The sequence below is a fragment of the Ambystoma mexicanum genome, chromosome 13, assembly GCF_040938575.1.
Source record: "Ambystoma mexicanum isolate Mex_15411 chromosome 13, UKY_AmexF1_1, whole genome shotgun sequence".
NCBI lineage: Eukaryota > Metazoa > Chordata > Amphibia > Caudata > Ambystomatidae > Ambystoma > Ambystoma mexicanum.
Window position 1 is genome coordinate 455,935,400 of NC_090938.1, and position 17,694 is coordinate 455,953,093.

Genomic DNA, 17,694 nt, shown 5'->3' on the forward strand with positions numbered 1-17,694 from the left:
TTGCTTTCAAGAGAGGGAATGTTCAGCCCTCATGTTGACAACTCGCCCTAGATTGCTGGCTGTGGGTTAATTTGGCAGGGACAAGGAGGAGTCACTGGTGTGGGGTCCTCCCTTTGGGGCATCCCTGCCCCTCAGCTGAAGAGTTATTGGGTTGGTATTTCTGGTGTATATTATGGCAAACAATATGCTTTGGATCTTTAGTAGGATAGCTTAAATACAGTAACATGACATAAAATGAAGATATATCATGATATTACAAGCGAGTATTACAAGCCCCCAAGGCATAATTTGTCCCAGGAACCTAATGTAACATGAATTGGTATAAATAAATATTTTGTACATACCAGCAGTGGTCAATTTCTGGGATGGGGGCTTGCCAGGGCTCAGCCCCAGCACTTGTTTCTGAGCCCTGCCACTTATTTCTAATCCTGTATTGATTATGTTGTGGTGTTTTGACAACTTTATTATTTTAACTGCCAGTCAGTCATAGCAATATAAAAACAACAATGTGAACTGCCCTGGGTCTCTTCATTCTGGGCTTGCTCAGTGTTATTCACAAACTTGATTACCAAGGTTGGCAGGGCATGGATATTTATCTGAAACCAGTTGGCCTCACACAATAAAGAACTATGCCACACTTATTTATGGTAAAGTAATACATTGTTAGTGTTTACAGTCACACAAGCAAAAGTAATCAATGAAAAAACAGTGCCCTATTGGATTACACGTGTTTCGACACAACAGTGTCTTTCTCAAATCAGGACAAGATTTAGCTAAACATTTTACAGTTATCATTCAAGCAAAGTTCACAAAGAAAAAATGAATTCAATCACAGACATCAGAGGAGGGGATAGGGGTTGGAGGGTGCAGGGTTTCCGGAAACAAAAAGTAAATGAACATAAAGTCAGTTGCAGTTTCATACAAATGAAATCTTTCAGTTATAATGCTGGCGTGTATGCATATTCCAAGTAATTGAGGCTGTGGGAAGACCTTACCCAAGTTCGTTAGCTATGTAGTGTCAAATCGGATGAACAAGGCAATCAATGGGTTAAATCCCTCCTGTAAAGTAAATTTAAAATGATCCTGGGTCAGGAATATAACGGCCACTGCAGCACTAACTACATGCTGTGGCTTGATCTAATGTATATAAAAAAATCAGTTGAGTGGATGTAGAAGCTGGTAAATAACCTTCTCAACACAACGTGATTAAAAGGGTAATCCAAAGGAATGTTGGTGATGAACAGTCCCACTGATCACTGGTTAGGGTCAAATTACAAGTCTATGAGCACGGAAAAATCCATAGACAAAATGACAAAATAGGCTCTAATCAATGCAAAAACAACAGTACATGTTGTGTATTAATGTTACCAGATGCTTTACAAAATTACTTCACCCACATCATGTACTTAAAGAGTGTCCTGAACGATAATAGTAATGAGAGAAGAGAGAGAAACCAAGGAAGGGTCCCAAGAAAAAAGAGCAGGATGGATGTGCAAGAAGAGTATCTAGAAGGGCCAGAAGGTGAGTTGGGTTTCTTTCACTTTGCCAGGCATCCTCTATATGTACTGCCACCCAGCCAAAAGCTATCAAGAAACCCTCTTCAACCAGATTGATTGATTGATTGATTGATTGATTTGTTATTTATTTTGCTCCTATACACAAGTGTTTCAAGGCAGAACCAGGCAAGGGAGGGGAACACGAGAGAAGACAAGATAAACAATATTACTAGGCCTAGTGTCATTTAGATCGTGCAAGTGCGCAACAGGAAGTGCAGGAGGGAGAGTACAGGGGGAAGTGCAACCAGAGCTGCAGTTAAGTGCAAGGGAAGCTGGGGCTACAGGGAGCAACACAGCCAGTTAATGTAACGTAGGCCAGGCTGCAGTGCAGGGTGGGCCAGGTGGCAAGTGCAAGGGGTCTTACTGCTGAGAGAGGCAGGGAGGCCATTCCAGAAGGAGGCATCTGCAGAGCAGAGAGATCTACTACCCTTCCTCTGCTTGGAGAAGCAACTAACCCACAGATAATTAGAGGTAGATGAGTGGAGGGCTCTAGAAGGAAGGTATTTAGGAAGGGATAGTTGAAGATAGTGAGGTCCATGGCCCCAGAAAGCCTCATGGACGATACAGAGGGTTTTGAACTTGATCCTTGCAGCCACAGGTAGCCAGTGGAGGGAATTCAGGGCCCGAGAGATGCAGTCGCTGGGCTTGAGGTTAAGGATAAGTCTTGTGGTCCTGTTCTGGTTGGGTTGAAGTGGGCGGAGAATAGAGCTAGGCAGATTGAGAAAGAGGCTGTTGCAATAGTCCAGCCTAGAAAGAACCACCAGGGCTCTGGAGACAGTAAGGTTCTGGGTGAAGGTGAGAAAAGGAAAAATTTCTCTGAGGAGGTGCAGCTGGAAAAATGCCTTCTTGGCAAGGTCTGTGATGTGGGGAGAGAAGGAGAGAGTCGTCTTATTGGAATTATAATTTTTCCTTTGAACACTATATGATTTCTTGATGTACATTCCATGGTGTGTTCATTATATGGGTTGATATTACGATGACTTTCATTTTATGTTTAGCTCTATGTAATTTGGTTGATATGTACAACCCAGTTTTGAAAAGGGTCTAAGTGAGGCCGAAACACATGGCACATATGGGCAATGTTGTGAAGGGGCACTGTGCAAAATAATATGTCCATTTGCAAACAAGTTGTTGGAATCTGGTGCATTTAATCTAATCAGTAATAAATTTTTGATTATCTGGAGTGCCATGCACACCATTGGGGTACATTACTCCAATGTTTCACTATTTCTAGGGAGTGGGTATACCTTAAGGCACTGATAAGGAGCAACAAGCATCCAGAGTAAATCAAGAGCCAGGTGGTGCAGAGTTACAAGCCATATCCGCATTCCCCTTTTTGAATACTTCTATTGCTGTCCTTATTTTCTTTTTAGTTCGGGCTATTAGTTGTTGCTTGCAAAACCTATAAGACTTAAGTATTGCAAAAGAGTACAGATAGGGAACAATGGCATATAAGGAGAGACACACAGAAATTAAATATGAGGGGAGACACACAGTCCATAGGTGTTGTTTGCTTATGAGTCCACCCCATGTGGCCGGCTGCTACCTGATGCTGACCCTGGGCGCAGGTATTGAAGTGAGGATCACATGGGGAGGTGATTCTTTTGGGAGGCAGCTGACATCAACAGACGAGACATGGTATTCCATTTTCCTTGGGATACCCCTTTCATTCCTCTTGCCTTAATGGCATATTGTCATGACTCCCTTCAACCACCCATGGACACCACTGAGAATACCTTTCTGTATGCTGTACATAAGTTACCAAGAACTTACTACCATTTCCATGCATGTGAAAGTACTGCAACGAGAAAGCTGAATGGAGTAATGTGGATCAGCAAAGGCGAGAAGCACAAGATGCACTCTAGTGGTTGCGAGCGCTTAATAGGTGCCAGGACACATTTTAAAATTCTAACCAGCGCACAGGGTAGATAGGCTGCTTGGGGAAGTTTCGCCCGCTATGTGTTGACCGAGAGATCACTGAGCCAAGACGTCCGTGGATACAGCCAGCTCAGGGAGAAGTCAGAAGACGGAGGACTACGAAAGCCGGTTCGCCATGTGGAGACTGCGGGAAGAAGGAGAGAAGAGACTTCCTCATGGAGATGGGAACTTGGGAGTAGCCTCAAAGCCAACAAAGATGGAAAGAGGCTCAGGAGGCAAGCAGTACGCCATGCTGCTTCCTGTTTACCACAGAAGAGGCTCAGGAGAAAGTACGTGTTGCGAAGGTCATGGAAGTCGCTGGACAAATCTGGCGAGCTTGCGAGGTAGAGAAGGGACACCATGCCGCTTCCTGTTTACCGCAGAGGAACCAAAAAACACCACGAGAAGACAGTGAGTCCTGCATTGGGGAACTGGGACACCGGGGTTCTTCAGCAATGCTGCCAAAGAAGGAGAAAAGGAAACTAGAACACATGAGAGGGAATAAGAGACCTGATATTATCAGAAGAAGACTAATAGAATGAAAGCGAGAAATATACCAGTTTGCAAATGTGTAAAGCCCTAGCAGGAGAGTATACCAGGCATAGACAGGTTTACAAGTGTGCAAAGCAAGGCACACGAAAACCCCTGGCAGGAGAGTATACCAGGAACAGACAAGTTTGCAAGTGTGTAAAGCAAGTCATTTAAGAAACCCTGGCAGGAGAGTGTACCAGACACAGTTGAGTTTACAAGTGTGTAAAACAGGTCAAGTTAAATTTGCATGTAAATTAAACCAAGTCACACCAGAAAGCCCTGGCAGGAGAATATATCAGGCAAAGTCAATTTGGCAAGAGTTTAAACCAACTTACATGAGGAAGTCCTGGTAGGAGAAGACACCAGGCAAAGCCAAGACAGTGAGAAAATGTTATATTAAAGAGGAGAAGAACCTGGCAGAGGAATATACCGGGTAGCCTGTGAAATTGGGACTAACAAACATACTTTGTTTTTTTGTTGATCAGAGAATTCCAAGGAAGACCCATACCCTTTTGAGTTTAAAATATCATGAAGAGAAAACCTGGGGAAGGGAGCATTCCCCCGGAACTGTGAACTGTATCCATTGAGAACCCTTGTGTTTTAGTTACACCTTTCCTTTTTGAACATTTGTGCACGTTCAAGGCCAAAGACATCGGGCCTCATTATGAGTCTGGCCAGAGTAATTTTTTTCCCTATTGGACTCAATGGGAATGGGGAGGACGGATGCACCAGCACTGTGTGCAACAGTGCCCGTGCATCCGTCAAGGTCTGGGAGCGGGTGCTGCTCCGCCCACCAGGTCAGATCTGGCAGGCAGAAAGGCACCCACTCGCAGAAGTCATAGTTTGCAGGTCCAGAAACAATGGTAGCGGCAAGCTTACCGGTACCCTTGTTTCCAGACCGGCAAAGTCGTAATGAGGCCCATTATCCTTTTCCCCTTAGAGTTTTCTTTTAGAATGTGAGGGCCAGAATAATATTTTGGACACCAGACATTATTGCTTTGAACATCTTGACAATGGATAGACCCTTAGATTTGGTTGAGGTAGAGAAACACCTCCAATAATATGGACGTTGAGGCATTTTCCAACTCATCTGTATTTTGAAAAAACTTTTATTGCAAAAACTCTGAGCTCTCTGTGTACATGTCTTATTCCTGGCTCCTCACAGTGCCCTTCGCTGAAGTCCTGTCAAATAGCCCAAACTAAACAGGGCTGGACAAGCATCGGCAGTATGCAATGAATAATGTAGGCTGAACATATGGACGAGGAATGCACAGTGGAAATCTTTATTCTGCTCTGTGCCCCTCCTCATTTGGAGCTATAAAGTCATAACTCCTCCATTTAACCATACATTCCAACATTATTCATTCCATTTGGGCGAAAATTGTCCAATGCCTGGTTTTAATTTTCATTCTGGTTCCTGTAGTCCTTGTAGTTTATAACGGGGAAAGGCAGGACTACAAACCACAGAATGCAAAGTTTAAATCAGGACTGCATTAATGTCTCAGGAATTGATTGTGGAATGTTGACCTGTATGTTGAATGCACTACCCGCATTTAAATGTAGGCCGTGTGCGCTTTGAGTCGAGAGAAAAAAAGCTTTCGTAAAGCACTGAAGCGGCTGGAAAAACAACAGTGACATTTGAACCATCCTGCTCTACTGTCTTTCAAAGTGGAGGTCCCAATGACACCATTTTATTTTCTGCTGGAGGAGCCACCTTAACTCTGGTGACGATCACTTGTTTTCTCGTTATTGCATATTTAGTGAGTGTCTTGGAACACTGGCCCCATATGCAGTGAGCCCCCGAACTTGGATGTTCCAGAGGAGACGGCTGGGTACAAGGCTTAGCAGCACACTCTTGAAGACTGGTTGTGGGCTTTAATGTAACCCTAGCAAAATGTATTTTCTTGTTCACGCTTTACTGAAATCTACACCATCCTGTTACTGCATGCCCTAATTAGTTACTGCAGGCGCTCTAGTTGTGGATGTTCAGGTAGGTGTAGGATAGTCTGTGCTCCAGTAACACATCTTGTCTGTGGGCCTTCTATACTTTTAGTATTACTATAATTTGTGAGCATCCATGGAAATATTTCCCCTTTCATTCGGGGGATGGTAAACCAGCCCTGGTTTTGGAGTTGTGGTACTGGATATGGGGAAATCCGGGACTGCACGTCACAGAATGGACAGTTAAAAAAAGACTAGACTTACATCTCCTGAATCCAAAATAAAATGGGGCATGTAAAATTGTGGAATTAACATATCAGAACTTTTCAGCAGATCTGTCTTGTTTGGTTGGTGTCCTACCTATTTGAGGAAACATCAACTAAGGAAGAAACCTACCGTAGACCTCCTATCTTATTATGTGTATTGCATACCCTCATTTTGAATTCACACTTTTTTGCTGCAAAAAATGACCATATCATTTATCTCAATTTACCAGCAAAAGTAACAATTTTCCTCTTATGTGCCTTTTCTATTGGCTACAGTGCCCCACAGAGTCGCCTATTGTGCAGAGAAAAACATATTGTCCTGCATTTGGCCTGATTATCAGATGTGAATGTACAGCACTCAATATCATGGAACAATTAATTAACTCCTATTCTCTCCTGCAAAACACGGATTGCTGAAAGCACCAAATCACAGTCACAGAGAACTCACAACAATTTGAGTTACTTTGCTATCCTGTGTTTTCCAGAATATCTTCGCTGAGTGCCTGCATTCCATGTGGCAGCTGCGATGGTATCTGGGTCCAGACTCAGCTAGATGGGTGAAATGCGATCATGCTGCTTTGCATCACCCGTAGTGCAGGGGGTGAGATCGAGTTCACTTATGACCTGATAGAATATCTGGGAGTTGGAGTTCACTTATGACTGATGCCTGATTTTACCTGATACATTTTTTCCCAGATTGTCCGCCTGGAAATCAAGCACATCTGTATTATTGGCATACATGTCAGCATTCCCCAGTTTAGTCGAGGAAACAAATATCCTGTTCTGTTTTTTTTTCTTGGAATTAATTGGCTCTTGTAGTCCTGGATTTTCCCATTGTAGAATCAGCTCTACAAGTCCCAGAATGCAAAGTAAAAACAGGATCAGATTGTCAACTCTCGAATTGAATGAGCCATGTGGACATGTATGTACTGATTACCGAACATATATATCCATCGGTATACGGAACGGTACCTGGTTACTGCCTTGCTCTGCCCAGGTCGGTACAATAATATCAACAAACGAATGAGCAAGGTCAGGTCGATCTCTGCTGAAGACTAACCACTGCTACACCCTGAGTGGGTAACCTCTTGTGTAGGTGGTCACAGAATTCTCATGAAACTGTTCTTCTGCACAGAAGGGTTTTATTTTGAAGTGTAGTGGTGTGGTAATACACTTGTATTTTTCAAATACATAGGACATTCACATTTGAGGACATACAAAGTGTAGTAACCAAGTATGAATAATCAAGTAGTCAATATTTGAGACATCTACTTGTACAGTTTGTTCATTCTCTATAGGTTCCTTGGGAAGGCAGCTTAGAGAATTCAGTGAAATCATAGACAGGTAGGGGGCCCATAGAGTGTGGGCAAAATCAAGAGTTGAACAACAACATATAATACATGTCAACATGACAGTGTTTCGGCCATTTTGTGTGGAGCTAGGTGAGCTCTAATGGTGTAGGCCTTCATCAGGACACGAGTGTCTTTACGAGTGGAGGGTACTATGTGGTCGAATTCGAGTAGCCTAGTGGCTCAGATTAAGAGGTGGAAGGATCCACTTCTTTAGGATGCAGTCGTCATCTTGTCAACAGGCGCAATCACGCCTATTGCCAGTGCACTCAGCTGCCAAGACTGTTGAAGCAGCAGTGTGTCGTCTCGGATGCCACGAAACTCCTCGGATTCTGAGGGTAGTCATAAAGCAGATCCTGAAAATTAATTACAGAACCTAGCTCAGAATACACGCCATGGCTTACTCTATTGAGAAAGCATTACATAGCATAAAATAGTTCATCAAGGCATACCATGGCAAAACAAGATGTAGTAAGTAAAATCATGGTGTGATATATATTTGACATCAATGCATGTGCAATGACATTGTTACAGCATAACATTGCATGCAGACCGGAATGACGCTTCAACAACAAAGTGGTCTAACCATTGTCGGTAAAAATACTGCGGTGCATGGTTGCAGTAGGGGGTGTAACTGACAATATGCTAATCAGTGCATGTCTTGTTTTATTTTTTAACACCATGCAAGGCTAAATGTTGCTGCAGTTAGGAGTGTTAACGAGTTGTGTGGTGGGTTCTCATAAAAGGTCCCCTGGCTGGTTAGTTGTGAAATGCATGTTTAAAATTCACACTTGCAAAAATGTATACCTATATCATAGCCTTACTTAGCTGAACTGCGCAACGTATTTCATCACACTATGGCAAATTAAAATGCATCATGTTGCATGACTTGCAAAACAAATTCATGTGATTTAGGGCGGTCATGCATGTGGATTGCATGTATAGTTTTTTTAAAGAAGAAGGTAAAAGCATCTGGTCCTGTAGAGATGATTGCTTTATCAGGGTAACTCATTATTTTTACCTGCTAGCATTCGAGATCACCTGTGCCTCTTTATCCGGCAGTAATGAGATGGCTAGTAGACCGTCATCTTTTAAGGCAGGTGTAGAATACCTATTCAGGATACGTAAAAGTGACTAATAAGCAACATATAAAGATATTGTGTAATTTTAGGACTTTGCAACCCTCACCAATTACTTACAGGTACCTATCAATTAGCAGTTTCTCTCAGCTGTGTAAAAAGTAGCCCCTGTTTAGATTGAGCTATTAGTGGTTCTCAAGCACCACCTATAAGCTGACACTATTGCAATAAGAGTGCAGGTAGAAGGGGGATAACAATGGAGGAGGGACACACAGCTTGTGGGTTTTTGGTTATTTACCAATCCATTGACTGCCTAAAAATGGGCTAATCCCAGCCACTACCTCCCCATCCCTGCCCAAAACACATCCTCCTGAGAACTCTGAGTAAGCAGTATGAAGATGTAACTACAAGCGTTGCCCTTCCTGTGTATTTCTAAGCAGTCTGTTGAGAGTTAATGGTTTATATTTAGTGGTAAATCTTCTACTGGTGTAACGCCAAGTCCTAAATGTGCTACTCGTGTAAATAATGTCTTAATCAAGTGTACCTTCCGCCACTTAATTTATATATTTGTATACATCTTCCCACAAGGTGGAGAATACAAGCAGACACATAGAAAAAGTATGCAGATAAAACAAGCACTGTTTCACTATAATTACTTTGGCTCAGACAACTTTCTCATACATTTGTCTTCAGGCTTTTAATTGGGTGCTCATTAAATCTGACTGTTTCAATGACTCCTTATCTAAGGCATCAAAGGTTTCTCTTTCTCATTCTTTCATATTAATCCTGTTCAGAAATCTTAAATGTATCCCAAAACTCTGATGGCATATGATGCTTATATTAAAAATGTGGCCACACTAACAGGGTAATTCATAGAATTTCGCAGAAAAGTGTCGCAAGCGGCTGGCGCAGAGTGTCCGCGTGCGATTGTCTGCGCCAGGCACGTGCGCTAAAACAGATTTCCGCGCACAGCGTATTCATGGATACTAGGCTCCCAAACCAGCCGTGGCGCAGAGAATCGCAGCGACCCTGCAGCAGCGCCAGTAACGCCCCGAAGAACGCCCTCGCGCAAGGAAAAGCCATCAAAATCGCTAAATCATCGCAAAGGGCTGCGCTAACCCTGGACCAGTTCACCGGGCTGGCAAACAGCAAACACCAAGCGGGGAACGTGTATTTCAGGGGTGCGCGGGAAGTTCCACACGCGATAGTCCCAGTGCGAGCAGGGTACGTGTATTTCAGGGGTGCGCGGGAAGTTCCACACGCGATAGTCCCAGGGCGAGCAGGGTACGTGAATTTCAGGGGTGCGCGGGAAGTTCCACACGCGATAGTCCCAGTGCGAGCAGGGTACGTGCATTTCAGGGGTGCGCTGGAAGTTACACACGCGATTGGGCCAGTGCGAGCAAGGTATGTGAATTTCAGGGGTGCGCGGGAAGTTCCACACGCGATTACAGCAGGGTACGTGTATTTCAAGGGTTCGCGTGAAGTTACTCACGCGATCGGGCCTGGGGGAGCGTGCTACGTGTATTACAGGGGTTCGCGTGAACTTACTCACGCGATCGGGCCTGGGGGAGCGGGCTACGTGTATTTCAGGGGTTCGCGTGAATTATTTTACGCGATCAGGCCTGGGGGAGCGGGCTATGTGTATTTCCGGGGTTAGCGTGAACTTTCTCACGCGATCGGGCCTGGGGGAGCGTGCTACGTGTATTACAGGGGTTCGCGTGAAGTTGCACACGCAATTGTCCCAGTGCAAGCAGGGTACGTGTATATCAGGGGTGCGCGGGAAGTTCCACACGCGATAGTCCCAGTGCGAGCAGGGTACGTGTATTTCAGGGGTGCGCGGGAAGTTACACACGCGATACCAGCAGGGAATGTGCATTTCAGGGGTTCTGGGGAGCACTACACGTGAATTGGCCGTGTGGGTCCTCCCAGGTGTACGCTCCACAACCTCCACGGCCCCTGCAGGCAGCCCACACCACGGGGGACTACCCTGCACCCCTGCACATGTCCCGCAGGCAGCCCAATCACCATGGCCATGCCCCCCAGCCAACCCACATGTCACCTTGCACTACTGATCAACAATGCATGTCTCCCACCACCCCCACCCCCCAGCAGTGCAGGGGCAGCCTCCACCAGGCCCCCACTCATGTCTCCCACCACCCCCACCTCCCGGCAGTGCAGGGTCACACTCCACCAGGCCCCCACTCATGTCTCCCACCACCCCCACCCCCCCAGCAGTGCAGGGGAAGCCTCCACCAGGCCCCACTCATGTCCCCCTGCACCCCCACCCCCCTGCCACCATGGCCAGCCCCCACAAGGCCCCCACTCATGTCTCCCACCACCCCCACCCCCTGGCAGTGCAGGGTCACCCTCCACCAGGCCCCCACTCATGTCTCCCACCACCCCCACCCCCCGGCAGTGCAGGGTCACCCTCCACCAGGCCCCCACTCATGTCTCCCACCACCCCCACCCCCCAGCAGTGCAGGGTCACCCTCCACCAGGCCCCCACTCATGTCTCCCACCACCCCCACCCCCCGGCAGTGCAGGGTCACCCTCCACCAGGCCCCCACTCATGTCTCCCACCACCCCCACCCCCCTGCCACCATGGGCAGCCCCCACCAGGCCCCCACTCAAGTCTCCCACCACCCCCACCCCCCTGCCACCATGGGCAGCCCCCACCAGGCCCCCACTCATGTGTCCCACCACCCCCACCCCCCTGCCACCATGGCCAGCCCCCACTCATGTCTCCCACCACCCCCACCCCCCGGCAGTGCAGGGTCACCCTCCACCAGGCCCCCACTCATGTCTCCCACCACCCCCACCCCCCAGCAGTGCAGGGTCACCCTCCACCAGGCCCCCACTCATGTCTCCCACCACCCCCACCCCCCAGCCACCATGGCCAGCCCCCACCAGGCCCCCACTCATGTGTCCCACCACCCCCACCCCCCTGCCACCATGGCCAGCCCCCACCAGGCCCCCACTCATGTGTCCCACCACCCCCACCCCCCAGCAGTGCAGGGTCACCCTCCACCAGGCCCCCACTCATGTCTCCCACCACCCCCACCCCCCTGCCACCATTGGCAGCCCCCACCAGGCCCCCACTCATGCCTCCCACCACCCCCACCCCCCTGCCTCCATGGGCAGCCCCCACCAGGCCCCCACTCATGTCTCCCACCACCCCCACCCCCCAGCAGTGCAGGGTCACCCTCCACCAGGCCCCCACTCATGTCTCCCACTACCCCCACCCCCCTGCCACCATGGGCAGCCCCCACCAGGCCCCCACTCATGTGTCCCACCACCCCCACCCCCCTGCCACCATGGCCAGCCCCCACCAGGCCCCCACTCATGTCTCCCACCACCCCACCCCCCAGCAGTGCAGGGTCACCCTCCACCAGGCCCCCACTCATGTCTCCCACCACCCCCACCCCCCTGCCACCATGGGCAGCCCCCACCAGGCCCCCACTCATGTCTCCCACCACCCCCACCCCCCTGCCACCATGGGCAGCCCCCACCAGGCCCCCACTCATGTCTCCCACCACCCCCACCCCCCAGCAGTGCAGGGTCACCCTCCACCAGGCCCCCACTCATGTCTCCCACCAGCCCCTCTCCCCTGCCACCATGGGAAGCCTCCACCAGGCCCCCACTCATGTCTCCCACCACCCCCACCCCCCTGCCACCATGGGCAGCCCCCACCAGGCCCCCACTCATGTGTCCCACCACCCCCACCCCCCTGCCACCATGGCCAGCCCCCACCAGGCCCCCACTCATGTCTCCCACCACCCCCACCCCCCGGCAGTGCAGGGTCACCCTCCACCAGGCCCCCACTCATGTCTCCCACCACCCCCACCCCCCAGCAGTGCAGGGTCACCCTCCACCAGGCCCCCACTCATGTCTCCCACCACCCCCACCCCCCTGCCACCATGGCCAGCCCCCACCAGGCCCCCACTCATGTCTCCCACCACCCCCACCCCCAGCAGTGCAGGGGCAGCCTCCACCAGGCCCCCACTCATGTCTCCCACCACCCCCACCCCCCTGCCACCATGGGCAGCCTCCACCAGGCCCCCACTCATGTCTCCCACCACCCCCACCCCCCTGCCACCATGGGCAGCCCCCACCAGGCCCCCACTCATGTCTCCCACCACCCCCACCCCCCAGCAGTGCAGGGTCACCCTCCACCAGGCCCCCACTCATGTCTCCCACCGCCCCCACCCCCCTGCCACCATGGGCAGCCCCCACCAGGCCCCCACTCATGTCTCCCACCACCCCACCCCCCTGCCACCATGGGCAGCCCCCACCAGGCCCCCACTCATGTCTCCCACCACCCCCACCCCCCAGCAGTGCAGGGTCACCCTCCACCAGGCCCCCACTCATGTCTCCCACCACCCCCACCCCCCTGCCACCATGGGAAGCCCCCACCAGGCCCCCACTCATGTCTCCCACCATCCCCACCCCCCTGCCACCATGGGCAGCCCCCACCAGGCCTCCACTCATGTGTCCCACCACCCCCACCCCCCTGCCACCATGGCCAGCCCCCACCAGGCCCCCACTCATGTCTCCCACCACCCCCACCCCCCGGCAGTGCAGGGTCACCCTCCACCAGGCCCCCACTCATGTCTCCCACCACCCCCACCCCCCAGCAGTGCAGGGTCACCCTCCACCAGGCCCCCACTCATGTCTCCCACCACCCCCACCCCCCTGCCACCATGGCCAGCCCCCACCAGGCCCCCACTCATGTCTCCCACCACCCCCACCCCCGGCAGTGCAGGGGCAGCCTCCACCAGGCCCCCACTCATGTCTCCCACCACCCCCACCCCCCTGCCACCATGGGCAGCCTCCACCAGGCCCCCACTCATGTCTCCCATCACCCCCACCCCCCTGCCACCATGGGCAGCCCCCACCAGGCCCCCACTCCTGTCTCCCACCACCCCCACCCCCCAGCAGTGCAGGGTCACCCTCCACCAGGCCCCCACTCATGTCTCCCACCGCCCCCACCGCCCTGCCACCATGGGCAGCCCCCACCAGGCCCCCACTCATGTGTCCCACCACCCCCACCCCCCTGCCACCATGGCCAGCCCCCACCAGGCCCCCACTCATGTCTCCCACCACCCCCACCCCCCGGCAGTGCAGGGTCACCCTCCACCAGGCCCCCACTCATGTCTCCCACCACCCCCCCCCCCCAGCAGTGCAGGGTCACCCTCCACCAGGCCCCCACTCATGTCTCCCACCACCCCCAGCCCCCTGCCACCATGTGCAGCCCCCACCAGGTCCTCACAATCCCCAATCATGTGCGTAATGGTCAGCCTCCACAGCCAAAAAGCCCTACCAAGTAACCCATTCACCCACATGGAAATGGAAATCATATGTTACACCCCCAATGTTCATGAAGCTAATGAACCCATGTCCGTCACACAAATTTTTTGCAATGGAATGGGAAAACACACAACATGACATGCATGAAACCAATGAGATGAAACCACACAGTGAACAATGGCAACAAAAATGTATTGAAAAAACTTACGAATGCTAAAGAAAGAAAACTAACTACAATGTAAATTTGAAAAAATAAGCTGCATGTCCGCATAAAAACACAAAACTGGAAATCCAAATCAAAAAAATTTTGTCCAAAGAGAAATGTAAAAACTCTCCATGCAACAAAGAACTATGTACAAAAATAACAAGGTTCCATCATCCCAACTGAACTAAGGAAACCTCCTAAAAAACCTACCTAAATATCAACTACATACAAAAAGTGGAGCAGTGTCCGTCGACTCCAAATCATAATAAGAACGAAAGGAAACCTAAAACTAAAGAACTATATACAAAGGCGGAGGGCAAGTCCAGCGGCTCACTCTGTGGTGTCCCGGGCCAGGGCATCATCGAACTCCTGTTCGATGTCCCGGAGGCGGTCCAGGTCCATGGCCCCGAGGGTCCGCAGGGACGACGCTGTGTCCTCCTCCAACCCCCTGCGGATTGCCTCGAGGCACTCGGCCCGCCTCAGGGCCCTCCGCATGGAGTTCTCCGCCCTGACCATTGTGAGCGCGCCTCTTCCGCCCGCCGCCGCTCCGCACCTATGGCGTGGCCCAACCGCTGCCACACGGAAGACACTCTCTGTCCTGGGTCCCCCTGCCCTCCGGCCGATGCCTGCCCCTCCGATGTTGAAAGCCCTGAGCCTTCATGTCTCCCACCATCTTGCTGCTGCTGCTGCTCTGCCTCTGCCCGTGCACTGCCTCCTGCTGCCTGCACATCCTCCGCCGGCTGGGGTGCACTTGTTGATGTGGCCACCCCTGCTGGACCTCCGACTCCCGACTGTGGCAGGGATGCCTCCTCCACCAGCCTGGCCGCACTGTCAGAGGCAGCTCCACAGGGCACCCAGGTGACTGATGGGTGGGAAGATGGCACAGAGGACGACTGGCGCGTAGGGGGTCCAGTTGAGGAGGGGGTCGGAGCAAGCCCCATCAGACAGCGGAATCCGGCCTGGGTGACCTGTCCCAGAAGGCTGATGTGGTCAACGAGCCATTCGAGATGACGTGCAGTCTCTCCATGAAAAGACTGCAGGTCACCTCGCATGGCCCGTTGACGCAACGCCACACCAGCCAGGACAGGCTCAACCCGGACCTGGATGGCCACGTCCGCAGGCAGAGGAAGGCCAGTTGACGTCAGCTCATCCCCTGCCTGAAAACGGGTCTGGACGTAGGCATCCCTGCTGGTGCAAGATGATGCAGGGACAGGATCGGGGACAGGATTGCACACAGGCACCTCCGCGGCCGCCCGTGCTGCCTCCTGTCCCTGGTCCTGCACTGCACCACTAGCACCAGTGGGATCCCCACCTCCAGACCCTGTCTCTGGTGCTTGCGCGGCCCCCTCCTCCACCAAACCCCCCACCAACCTGGATGACTCTGTGCCATCTTCCGCTGTTGGGCCCTGTGGGGTCCCAGCTGCCCCTTCTGCTGCCGAGGAGTCCAACTGCAACCTCCGCCTCTTGGACCTCCCCCCGGCAGCTGCGGCCTGGGACGCGGCACCGGACTCCTCACTCCCCGACGAGATGACAAAACAGGAGGGGAGCCGGGCCTTGCGTCTCCGGCTGGTGGTCGGATCCCCGCCGCTGTGCTCCACAGCACCTTCTCCGCCCTCTTCATCAGTTGACGCTGCAGACAGGGAGAAACAAAACACAGGCATCAGGGCACTGTACAATGGACACATACACGCATGACAGTTGCACATGGGTTGCATTGGCAAACCTCAGACATGTCATCACAATCCCCAACACACATGTCATTGCAACTGGCACACATGAGCCATACCACAGCCATATCGCAACTGCCAGCACCATCCCTACACATACAACAGCATCAGCATCCAAAGGGGAGCCAGACATCACATGCAACACAGGAAGTGCACCACACATGTACACACACCACCACACTTGCATGCATGTCTACACCTCTGCCAAGTGTTGCACTGTTCAGACGGGCATCCATGTCACATCTGCCAATCAGGCTTCCACATACCGCTGTCACATGCATCCATGTAGCATCACTGTTGCACCCTTGTCAAATACACACACATGCACATGTACACAGTGCTCATACATGCAGTCGAAAACAACATACATGCCTGACATCACGGACATGTCTACTTACATACACATTCATCCAAACATGTGTGCACGCACAACTGCATTTGCCATGCAAGCCCACACACACAAGCACCATCCATGTCTCACACATTACAGCCCTCGCATGTGTCAGCCCCACGGCCCTGTACACCCCCACCCATACTCCACCCCATACAAACAGATGTGCAACCGGCACAATTGCGAATGATCACCACACGCCCTGCTCACAACCAGGATGCATGTACACTCACCGCTCGACTCCAGACGGCTCTGCTTCTCTAGGACCTGGACGTGGAGCGCTGGGGATATGCGTTCCAGGACCCCCATCTGTTCTTCCGACAAGTGGCCCCGGTGCCCCTTGGCATCCGCTGCCTTCAAGAGGCGCCGGGCCTTGTTCAGGGTCCTGGACCTGAAGTCCTCCCAGCGCTTCCTGACATGTTGTAAGTCCCGGACTGCCACCCCCTCCGCGTTGATGGCAGTCACGATGTCAGTCCAGATCCGAGTCCGTCCTTCCTTGTCGGCGCGGGAACTTCCATAGAGGGCATCATACTGCCCCAGGACTTGCTCCACCAGGACACCAACTTCGGTGGCACTGAAGCTGGTGCCCCTCTGCCTCTCTGGCCGGGGGTTGTCAGTGGTCACAGATGGTGTTTGCCCCGACATGACAACCCCAGAGGCAGGAGTGGGTGTGCAACTGGGTCCTGGGGCTGGGCTGTGGAGCGATGGAATTCCAGTCGGGAGTCTTCTGTTCCAGCAGGGGTGGCAACAGCACCCCTGGCTGATGTGCAGGCAGCAAATGGCAGTGCACGTGGGCAGCATGCAGTCAGGCAGCAGCAGATAGCAGGTGGGAGCGTGCTCGGTGCTCTGGGGGGCAGTAGTTCGGCCTTCTGGGCAGGAGCGTGGTCTTCCGTGTGCTTACGCGTGGCCAGCTTGGTACGGAGTGATTTGGCACGTGAAAATCCTGCACGTCAGCGTGAAAAACGAGGAAAGGGCCTTAGCGCGTAAGCGCGTCAGCACGCATACGCGATTCTATTGGACCAAAGGCCCTCAGCGCGTAAGCGCGTCTGTGACGTGACCCGCACGGGTGTTTCCCACACAGCACGTGATGACAGAGCACACGTGGAAAGACTGCACGTCAGAGTCTCATCGCGTGTGATTGGTGGAAATGGCCGTACACGCATAAGTCACAAAGCGTGTAATTGGTGGAAATGGCCGTACACGCATAAGTCACAAAGTGTGTAATTGGTGGAAATGGCAGTACACGCATAAGTCACAAAGCGTGTAATTGGTGCAAATGGCCGTACACGCATAAGTCACAAAGCGTGTAGTTGGTGCAAATGGCCCTAGCGCGTACACGCCGCGTAAGTGACGTTGAACGTGTGGGCCTGTATAAAAGGTACGCGTAGAACACCATTTCCTTGCACGTGCTTTTCGTGGAGAGCG